At 42.8% G+C, this 8,686-nt stretch overlaps 1 long non-coding RNA gene across 1 annotated transcript; it reads left to right on the top strand.

Moving 5' to 3' along the window:
* The first annotated feature begins 2,976 nt into the window (after positions 1-2,976).
* LOC137475031 (uncharacterized) lies at positions 2,977-6,125 on the top strand. Its single transcript, XR_010999652.1, has 3 exons — positions 2,977-3,350; positions 4,021-4,228; positions 5,068-6,125. It is a non-coding gene; the product is annotated as an uncharacterized lncRNA (long non-coding RNA).
* Positions 6,126-8,686: the final 2,561 nt, after the last annotated feature.

The following is an 8,686-nucleotide window of genomic DNA, read 5'->3' as shown; positions in this document are numbered from 1 at the left end:
CGGCTGGGCTCGCAGCCCGGGCTGGTTGTCGGCCGCTTGTTGCTGCCGCGGTGGGTCAGTGGGAAAGGGTGAATTCCCGTTATTAACCAGTTAAAAAGCCAGCACTTCCGTGAGATTAGTCACACACGCACACGAATGGGCACATCTCCCCCGAGACTGTCCGATTCCCCGAGGAGCTGCGTGGATGCACTGCACGGGTGGGATGCGGTGCCAGCTGGGGCAGCGATAAGCACGGCTGAACAGCCCACTCGGGACTGCTGCCCGTGAAGGCATCACGCAACCCTCGCACCCATTCTTATCGATTGTCCAAAGGTGGCAGCCAAGAGAAAGACAAATTGCCCCCAGCATCTTCTAAAGGGCTCATTCATTATTGCAAAGGCTTCAAGACGGAGATTTTAAAAAAGCCCAGGAAACAGCCAGGTCAGAAAAGAATCCCTTTTCCCACTAGGTCATCCCTTCTTCGCTCTGACTTGTTGAGAGGTTCAACAAACCTCATTTCGCCCTCACCTCAAATCTCATAATCTGCGCTGATGCAAGAGCTGCCGCTCTGTTCAGGTGCCGGCAGATCCCCCCGGGACTCTTCGGCAGAGGCTGCTCACAGTCACACGCCGTCTGCAGGCTGCCGTTCCCAGCCGTGCCCGCGGTCAGACCCGGCCCGTCACAGACAGGCCATTCCCAGCCCCTGCCGATCCGCCTGCTGGTCCTGCTGACGCTTTTGTGTCCTAACGAGTACAGAGTGATGACGGTAATTATTTGCAGCCCAGCAGGGCCTAGAGGAATCGGAAGAGAATAGAGGCCTATGCCTGTTTTGCTGTGTGGGAGTGTAGTTTGATCCGAAGTGAGGGGTACAGTCTGTACACCCAGATCAGTGTCTGCAAGTGCCTCAGCTGTAACACAACAGGGCCAGCCCCCAGGCTGAGCACAAAGCCTGTGCTGATGTTCTCATGCATGTACACGTGTGCTGCTGGGGAAGCCAAAATCACTCCTTGCCCTCCAGAGAGAGGAATCACCAAGGTGGACGACTGCCTTTGCAAATTTATGACCAGGATCTTGCCAGAGCTGAACCTGACGTGACCTACTCCTTTGCTTCTGCTTATTGGTGATGTTTCTAGGGGTCCCAGTGGTGGATACCCCATTTGACAGTGCACAGCACAAGAAAATCACCGTTCCCGTGTTTTTATAGTCTGCTGCTTTCTTGCTCTTATTACAAGCTGTACAAAAACATCTGTGGACGTAACAGAAACATCAATCAACTCCTGGGAGCTCCTGGCCTATGGGTCAGGTGGAGGCAGAATGGGAGCAAGTCAGAAGAAGCATTGAGCATGGATGGGAGAGGCTATGTGCAGCCCAAAGAAACAGGGATTCAGATTGCTTTGAAAATTGAAAGCTTAAATTATCCTGGTATTTGATGATAGCAAGCATTTGGTAATGATAGCTAGTAAATGCGTGGGGATGGTATGTTTAATATTCTGCACCCTAGAAAGAAAAAGCATTTGAGCTCCCCTGCAGTTTAATGTTTTAAGTGCTGGATGGTTCATAGGTATTTGATTGTGTCAGGGACTGTGTGTGTATGAGAGAGAATGAATTTGCAGGTGAATTTGCAAAAATGAACATCTAGCAGGATACTTGCACATAAAGCCACTGAAGTAGCAATCATTCAGACTTCTCTTGCTGAGATCCATCCAAGTTTATTTCCTCCCACAGAACAAACATAATAGTAATAATAATAGGAATTGTAATAGTAGCAACAATAACATATAGTCCCTTCTACTGCACTTTTCATCAGCGAAGAAATGCTCAGAAAAATTCATTTCAATCATTCCCATTCTTCAGAGTTCATAAAGGGAACCAGCCAGCACAAAACATTGGCATTTATTGGGTGCTTTCAGACAGCTTAGCCTTTTGCTTTTCTAGAAAATCCAGGAATCTCTTTAGAGTATACACCTAGATTAAACAGGTCAGGTGGGGAAAATGTCAGAATGCTGATAGCAAATTTAAGAGAGTCACAACCCCTTCAAATTCTTAACACTTGACAGAATTGTTTCTTTGTACTCTGGAATATAGGAGGTCGTAGCGAGGGAATCAGAAAATCAAACAGTCCCTATAGCTTTTAAGACCTGAAGTGCAACTTCAGTCAGTCTCAGACTGTTGTGAGAATATTGCTTATTCCTTTTGCTCAGAGCATCTTGCATTCTTTTGCCTACATCCCTGGGAAAGAAATGGCAAAAGGGTGCGTGGTATGTTCCCTCAGGTGTCCTCTTGGCTGTGAGTTACGTATTGTATAAAATGCTCTTGGCAGTGCAGAACATTTTAGGATGTGTGTATTGTTCCCTATGCTTAATGCAATATTAGTTATGTACTAAGGACTTACTGCCCATGAAGTCACCCAATCTGGCCTTGCTTTCCTCACTTTATTTCCACCGTGCATCCTTGTCTGCTTATTTTCTCCTGACTGAACAACAGTCCAAGCTGCTAGATTTACTAGCCCTCTTTTGTTTCATTGTGTTTTATTACTTAGTTTTGTGGTGTCTCAAGTGCAATGAGTGTAAGAGGAATGAATAATAACATGAGCACGAGCTTACAACCAAGTTATGTACTGAATTAAATTCAGCACTCAGCTGTGTGAACAATTATCCATTTTACCTGTCATAGTTTTGCAACTCAGAAATCTCTTTTCACTCCTTTCAGTTTCTCGTATTTTTTCCCTAGATTCTGAGATGATTTGGCATTAACTGAAATGGGACCTCGTTTAAAACCTCTTCTCTCCACCTATCGAAGAAAAGCAGCACACAGGCAGTGCTACTCTTGTGGCACTTATTATTCTCGCTGCTTGTTTTGCAGTCAGTGTTGCTTTTCTCTGTGCACAGTACAGCACTTGTGTGTTATAGCTGTTACCAGCTACCAAGCTGCCCTTAAACAGGAAACTGGAGCAAGTGACCACGATGTCACATGACTTTAGGTGTAATGAACCTTGCTTGCTTGCCAATTGCCTCACCCACATAATTTCCTTAGTCTTATTTATAAGCAATGCTGGTGACTTCTCCTTGGATACAAGGACATGTTTCCTTAGAGAATCAAACCTTCAAAATATTTGTTATGTGCATTGTTTTGGTGTTGGGGCTTTATTTAAATTATTTCCCATTTGTCTTTGCTTTTTTTGCAGGATGCATTCATTTTCATGCCTCTTCATCTTTCAGTACAGTCATTAATGAAACCACAAAGGTGTGTGCATTCATTTGTAATGTCAGTACAGCAGCCTGAATGTTCCCACAGCATCTGTCACAGTGGGGACACACCTTCTCCCCTGCTCCTCGTGCTGCACCCTCTGTATGCTTGCTGAGAGAGCTAAGGTGAGATGGGAGGTCAGTGTCCATCTGGAAGGGAAGAAGTACAGTGAACTGCAGTAGGATTTGTGGGGTCTGGAGAGGAAGAGCCTGTTGCTGGAAGTGGTTAAGCAAAGGGGAAAGAACTATACCGGGCTGATACACAAAATGGAAAGGCTAAATGCAGGCAAATCTGTCAGCACTGAATTTGCCTCTTTTGTCTGATTTTGCTGTCTCCCTTCTCATCACCTACCAGGGAGGTAGAATTGGTTTAATCTGAGTTTCACAGAGCCATGCAAGGCTTACTGCATTGCTTTCAGCACTGAGGTTGTCCTCCATGCCTGTTCCCTGGAGATCTTGCTGGTGTCTGCTCACAGCCCTGGTCCCATAAAACAGCAGGCATTCAGCTCTATCTGTATTCTTGGTTTGCATTTTCATTTTTTTCCTTGAATCTGTTAATTTATTTAAATTCCTCCTCTCATACCTTGATTCCATTATAGCCCTCTTCTGTACAGGTCTGACTGACCTACTCTTCTCTTTTTAGACATTGTAGCATGATCCTTTACCTTAGGGAAAAAAGCCTGTAACTCTGGGATGCTTAATTCCTGCAGCTTTCTGTTTATGACAGATCAAGAGCGTTGACATCTGTCCTATATTGGGTAGCAGAAATTACCATATTACCAATATTTCTCTCCAGATAATGTAGATGGCTCATGGCAATTTCTGTGGACCATTCCTGCATATTGCCTCTGCTTCTGGCTACAGATGCCATTGCTGGAGATTAGAACTTTTGGGAAAAGCAGGAGATTTCACCATTACCTGAACAGCTCAAAAGTGGCAGTGGAGTTTGCAGAGGCTGGCAACAGGATAGTGCTGCCTGCAAAATTCTTGAGATGCCAGCTGAGGTAATGCCAAGCTTGTGACTGTAGCGTGCCATGGTCTATGGAGCTGCTGCAACAATATGGGCAAGAGACAACATGTGGAAAGGGCTCCAGACTCACCAAGGCTGGAGTCACAGTAAAGGCAAGGAAATGTACTGATGTGATGAGAGCTGAGGAATAACAAAAAGTTATGAATTGCAGAGTGGTACGTGTTGGGAGAAGTTGGGGGTGTTGCAGGACATTTTACGTGTTTTACATAGCAGGTAATTTTCAGTGCTTTCAGGGTCACTGGGTAAGACAGCATGATCTGGTTCATCAAGTGCTGTTCTCTGCTATTGTAGGCCCACTGTCATTCAATCCCTTATTGTAAACTGACCAATCTTTATCTTTAAAGTAATCAAGTCTCATTCCCCCACAATGCTCACTGGGAGACAGAGTCTCTTTTGTCTGATGGTTAGGAACCATCTCCTAATTGCCAGGTTAAATGTATACATGGTTAGCTTGCATTCATTTGTCCTTGTGCCAACATTTTAGCTAATATAATTATTGTCTTTTGTTCCTGTTTTTGCTCAGAAGTATTTATAGAGAGCTGTCGTACCTGCAGTCATTCTCATTTTGCAAATGGAATATGTCACTCAAAGGAAAGAAAAACTGTACTGCATGGAGACATCAACCCCTCTTTCCCCAAATATGTAAAAGCAGTTAGCCCTTGGTATGGAGCTAAATATAGCTGGTCAGGGATACAGTGACTGTTTTTTGTGATTGCACTACTGTTTGTTTGCAGACTTGCTTAAAGAAGTCTCACCTCTCACTGTGACACAATCTGAAATAAAATTAAATCAAGCTCATTTTCTGGGTTACAGGAGAACCTAAAAATAATGACCTGTGGCATCACAACCTGGTACAAGAGAACTATCTAATGGGCAATTCTACACTCTAGGCTGTGGCTGAGCTCATGCTGGGAAAAACAGAGGAATGAAAGGCCTCTATAAAATGAATTTTAGCTGTGCTTTGCACCAAGCATCCAGAAGAGTCATAAAGCTGAGCTTAAAATTTTTGTGTGAAGACAGTATTGGTCTGAAGCGTAAGTACAAACATGGGATAAACTTGAAATGAGAACATTTTCTTTGTAATGCACATCAGAAACCTTCAGAAGAAGTTAAGGTGCTTCAAGATGAATCAGCATGGAAGCTCCTTCAGCTCGTTGCTCACTGCACCATGCAACAACATTTTGAAATTTCTTCTTTTCTTTCATCAATTGCTCTCCAGATGGAAGCTGAGGATCTTCAATATTGTCTGGGGATGCTGAAGCTGTGACAGTCTGAGAAGCAGTTTTGACCAGCCTCCCAGTGATTATCAAATCCTTATCATGTGCCTGGGCTGTGTACTGATCACTTGTACACAAGGGGGATAAATTGTTCTCCTAAGAAGTGCTGGTCCTAAATAAGGCACATGGGCCTGTGTGCCCCTCATTTATTTTGGTGAGAGACCTAGGGAAGAGTTTGGTGGGTTTCAGTCATGATTTCAGAATGGGGGAATGTAAAAAAAACACAACACAAAACCTGTTGTTTGTTCATATGCAGGATGTAACAGTGTACTTACATAGAGAGAAGTAGAGAGATTATATCAGTGTATATCCCAATCATAACTCATTTCTTTTCTTAACAGTACCAGCCAGGGAAGGCTATTGAGTATTGGCGAAGCACTTGGAGCACAGAAAAAATGGGATGTTTTACAGTCCTGGATTCAATTCACAGTTAAATGTCTCAGGTAATTTACCTGAAGTGTTTACCACATCACTCAAGAGCATTCTATTGTCTGCTAGATTTCATAAGCAAGGAGTTTTCTTTTTTATTTATTTGAGCTGCTTGCTTTTTCTGAAGAAATAAATGACCAAATAAAAACCGAATCTGAAAACCTTCCCCACTGAGTCTATTTCAGTTGTTGCTGTTTTCTTTACATTTTCCTCCTTGAAATGCATTAGTTTCCAGTTGAAGGGATCTGAAGAAAAGATGATTATTACCAAGAAATTTGCAAATTAGCACAGCTCAAAACACCCCCACAGCAGTGTTCTAGTAAAATAAGTGAGGCTGGGCCAAAACCACTATATATTTATTTGGATCATTCTATATTTGGATTTAGCAATCCTATTACTGAGCTAAAATTTAGGACTCTTTAGACACATTTGTCCTGGAAACAGCACTGGTAAATTACAAGCTCTGATAGGTGGGAGGATGAGGACACTGTCTAAGATCTAAGAAGGAGAAAAGTAACTGACATTCTTCCATTTCTATTAAGTGCATTTGCATATTTTCAGCACATTCAACAAATGAATACTTCTATGCTTGGACAAAATTAGTGGCTAAAGAGAAGCAAAATGCACCAAGTATGGTGTGTGGGATATTGCAGTGCTATTATGCAAATTGGTGCTATGTCTTCAGCAGGAGTTTTCAGTTCAATTTAGATCTACTCCAAAGGAGGAGAAGATTGTTTTAGTCAGACCAATGGGATGAGACTATGCATGGAAAAACTCCCATATAAAGAGAGATTGAAACATCAGTGAAAAGATGGAGAAGGGATGGAAAATGTACACTATGTAAGGTAGAGTGCAGAAGAAGATGTGACCACTAATCACTGAGAATTTTTGTGAAATGAGGAGAAAGGACAGCTTAGAGGACTGGTAAAATGAAGCTTTGTGCTATGACAAAAGGAGGCAGTGGAAATCCCTGCTTTCAGGTTTCTTGGAGTACAGGAGCACAATTTTAAATAAGGCTGGAAATTTCTGCGTTAATTCTAGTGTAATTACTGTAGTTGAAAATACACTTTTTATTTAAACTCTTCCATTCTGGAAAGCAGAGCCCTGTCATATTCTAGAACAGAAGGCGAATTTGGATTCTGAGAACCTGTCAAGAAATGCTTATGGGAGACAAATGATCACATAAATGTCAAATGCATAATTTCTTAAAAGTTCCTGCTCTGGTCACTGCTAGCAGTCATGTCTCAGCACTATCTTTTGGGCTGAACATGGATCTACACAACCTTATGTTCATTATGTGCTGAAGACATCCAGCACTGTATTTTTCACTGTGTTCCTCTCTTTACCACAGGTAAGTTCACAGTTTATGTCTGTATTATTCTGCACTGCTAAGCTAGTGCTGCCTGCCAAGACTTACAGCATCTTCCCTCAAGCTCAAACAGTTATAAAATCACTAGATGGCAGCAGTGCCATTTCTGGGCTCCTGTTGCCCTGAACTCCTGGTCTCAGCTTGTGCTCGGGGGTGCTCCTTGTACCCAGTTCTCAGCTTTGCAGGGTATGCAAGGGCAGCTATACCTACTGAGAAAATACTTGCCTCTTCCTCAGCAAGATATTTGTGTTCTCCATTTGATGCCTTCACAAAGGCTGGGTTTTAATGGATGATTCCCTATTTTTTCTTTAGATTCCCAGTTTTTCTCTGAAATTGCCCCAATTTGTAGCTTGCAGGCACTGGTATATACATGTGCTCATGGCTGTGTTGTTATGATATGTTATATGCTTCCAAGGTAGTGCAGGGTAACTAACTTAGCTTTGGCTGTGAGCAATATATCCCTGGAACCAACAGAGGTTCACTCCATGGCTCAGGTATGAAACTGGGTAACAGGAATTTGTTCATGGCACTGTTTGTTGTTGTTGCGCTGCTGCAGTTGGCTTTCCTCAACAAAATGTTAAAAGCAAAGTGCTAAGAGGAGAGAAATACACTGGAGAATTAAAAATCAGAATAATTTTGGTCTTAAACAATCCTCAAGTTTCCCAATTCAGGAGTTTCCTGGGAAAATGAATAATTCCAGTCAGTTCCCCAGCTACAACCATTAGACTCTGAGGCTCTATAGCAGTGTGATGAATGGGTACACAGCCTGCCTGGTGGTGTCAGTGTTGTTTTGCTTGCTTTCCAAAGAAATCTTACCAAACTTAAGCAGTCTCCAGGATCCCTTCAGATGTCAATGTCAAAACCAGGAGAAAGTTTTCTTTTCCTTGGTGATCACAATTTGGTCTTTGTGGGCTCAATAGCTCCTTCCCTGTCTGCTTCAACAACAAGCTGAACTTTAGGGCAGGGGCAAGAAGGCAAGGTTATTGTGATTCTTCTGGCTTGCTTTTTTTAACAGATCCTCCCCCACTCCCTTCCCCCAACCAAAAACCAACCCACACTTTTACTCCTCATAAAATAGCTCTTTTCAATGGAGTCTTAGGTCTGGAAATGGACCAAGGCAACTGTGTTCAAATGTACTGGGAAGGACATGGCTCTTGGCTATTGTCACAGATTTTAAGACCACTTTGACCAAATTCTCACAAAATCAAAAAAGTGCTGCTGTGCTCCGCAAAAAGGCAGATGGGGATTTCAAAACTGAGGGTCATCAAATGTAATTTTGGATAGAGATTCTTCCAAGGTCACCTCCTCTGTAATTTATAAAAGTACTGATTCCTTTTTTAAAATTGATACTGGGGGC

This window comes from Anomalospiza imberbis, chromosome 5 (assembly GCF_031753505.1).
Source record: "Anomalospiza imberbis isolate Cuckoo-Finch-1a 21T00152 chromosome 5, ASM3175350v1, whole genome shotgun sequence".
Taxonomy (NCBI): domain Eukaryota; kingdom Metazoa; phylum Chordata; class Aves; order Passeriformes; family Viduidae; genus Anomalospiza; species Anomalospiza imberbis.
This window is presented reverse-complemented; position numbering and strand designations above follow the sequence as displayed.